This window comes from Sander vitreus, unplaced genomic scaffold, assembly GCF_031162955.1.
Source record: "Sander vitreus isolate 19-12246 unplaced genomic scaffold, sanVit1 ctg214_0, whole genome shotgun sequence".
Classification (NCBI taxonomy): domain Eukaryota; kingdom Metazoa; phylum Chordata; class Actinopteri; order Perciformes; family Percidae; genus Sander; species Sander vitreus.
In genome coordinates, this window is record NW_027595406.1 from 195,001 (window position 1) to 197,500 (window position 2,500).

A 2,500-nucleotide genomic window follows, 5' to 3' on the forward strand; every position below is an offset into this window, starting at 1 on the left:
CGCTGGATGACCCACTTCAGAAGGGTTGAACATCTGCAACTTTCCCTCTTTAGCGTTTAGCTTAGCGAAGCCCGATGACACTGGCTCTAACTTTTTGCTGCTTCCTGTTTGGTGCTGGAGGGAGAGTACCCATTGGTTGTTGACAATGTTCACATGATTTTACTTCAAACATGTTCTGTTTTGTCTGTACATCCAGGCGGGAGAAAGGCTGACTGGGACTGAGTTTTATGACCTTACACCAAACGATGGAGACGATGGGAGCGACTCTAGCAAGACTCTCAGGGTTTCATTAGCCTCTTTCTGACCGGAGGGATTTTTGCAGTTCCTAGAACTTAACGTTCCTAGAACTTAACGTTCCTAGAACCCTTTTTTTCTCCTGTTCCGACTGGGCCAATTTGGGGATTATTAAGTTCCTCTGACCACAGTTCCTGTAACTCTTTCACCTCCTTCTTCAGGGCAGGGTCTTTTCCTTTTCCACATAGGAACCCTTAGTAGGTCTGAAACACAAACAGTACATATTCTCCACTGTCTGCTGCAAGTCGCCTACGTATGCTAACTCATAAGACAACCATCACGCATTCAACCAGCTAATTGTTAATGCTAAGCTTACCCGTTGTTTCGTTTGCCTGTTGCGGTCTTCTTTTCTATCTTCTTCCATCATATTAATTAGGATCATATTACGCTGGTTAAGTACTCCAGCCTTTTGCGTTGTCATTCTGTTTCTCTAGATACTGGTCGTTTAGGACGAAAACGACTAAACCTATAGGACGTTAAGGTTTCGGTACCCAACCCTAGCCTTGAGCCAGTGTTTTTTAGGTTCATACTACCACTGGCACATTACGCACTCAACGTAGCTTTCCTAAAAGTGTTTCCACTCTGAGCAATAATAAGATTTTGGAGCCGAGGGCAGACAAAGTCAACAGAAAGATTGCCATAATGTCACCGGGTTTCGGTTCCCAGCCCTCTAGAGGAGCATGATGTGAAACAACTGTCAGGTATTTAAATACTTAGGAAATACGGTTTTCTTTTAAATGTGTCAGACTTACCTACTGAGCAGTTCCTTTCCGGTCCAGTCATCCGGACAGATACAGACACCGTTCAGAGGTCGACCTCCGTTTTCACAAACCAGAGGAGGGGGAGTAGTAGTAGTAGTAGTAGTAGTAGTAGTAGTAGTAGTAGTAGTAGTAGTAGTAGCAACAACAGTATAATCAGATGTTTGTACAGTAGAACCGGTTGTTTCAGTAGTAAGCGTTGGTACAGTAGTAAGCGTTGGTACAGTAGTAAGCGTTGGTACAGTAGTAAGGGTTGGTACAGTAGTAAGGGTTGGTACAGTAGTAAGGGTTGGTACAGTAGTAAGCGTTGGTACAGTAGTAAGGGTTGGTACAGTAGTAAGGGTTGGTTCAGTAGTACTGGTTGGTTCAGTAGTACTGGTTGGTTCAGTAGTACTGGTTGGTTCAGTAGTACTGGTTGGTTCAGTAGTACTGGTTGTTTCAGTAGTACTGGTTGGTTCAGTACTACTGGTTGTTTCAGTAGTAAGGGTTGGTTCAGTAGTACTGGTTGGTTCAGTAGTACTGGTTGTTTCAGTAGTAAGGGTTGGTTCACTAGCACTGGTTGTTTCAGTAGTACTGGGTTGTTTCAGTAGTAAGGTTTAGTTCAGTAGGAAGGGTTGGTTCAGTAGGAAGGGTAGGCAGTAGTAGTAGTAGTAGTACCAGCAGCAGCAGTAGTAGTAGTAGTAGTACCAGCAGCAGTAGTAGTAGTAGCAGCATCAGTAGTAGTAGTAACGGTAGCAGGGGTGGTTGTTGTTGGTGTTGTTGTTGTTATGTCAGTGAGTCTTGGTGCTGATGATGTTATGGTGGACTGAGCTCCAGCTCTACAGGCCAGATGAACAGCTGTCAGGAGACATTATTACAAACAATATTCATAGTCGCACATCACACAGACCTTTACGGGCGTTTTCACACCTGAAAGTCCGAATCAAGGTTCATGTTGTTGTTGCATTGTCTACATTTGATCCGGTAAGTTTTGGTTTCACATGGCAGTTATGCAAGTACACTAAAGATCTCTACGTGACAAAAACTACTTCCTGCCGTCATCACATACGTGAGCTGCGTCTCCAGATACTTATAATTGCTGCTCTCTCCTACCGACTGCTACTCTCTCCTACCGATCTGCTACTCTCTCCTACCGACTGCTGCTCTCTCCTACCGACTGCTACTCTCTCCTACTGATTGCTGCTCTCTCCTACCGACTGCTGCTCTCTCCTACCGACTGCTGCTCTCTCCTACCGACTGCTACTCTCTCCTACTGACTGCTGCTCTCTCCTACTGACTGCTGCTCTCCCCTACTGACTGCTACTCTCTCCTACCGACTGCTGCTCTCTCCTACCGACTGCTACTCTCTCCTACCGACTGCTGCTCTCTCCTACCGACTGCTGCTCTCTCCTACTGACTGCTGCTCTCTCCTACTGACTGCTACTCTCTCCTACCGACTGCTACTCTCT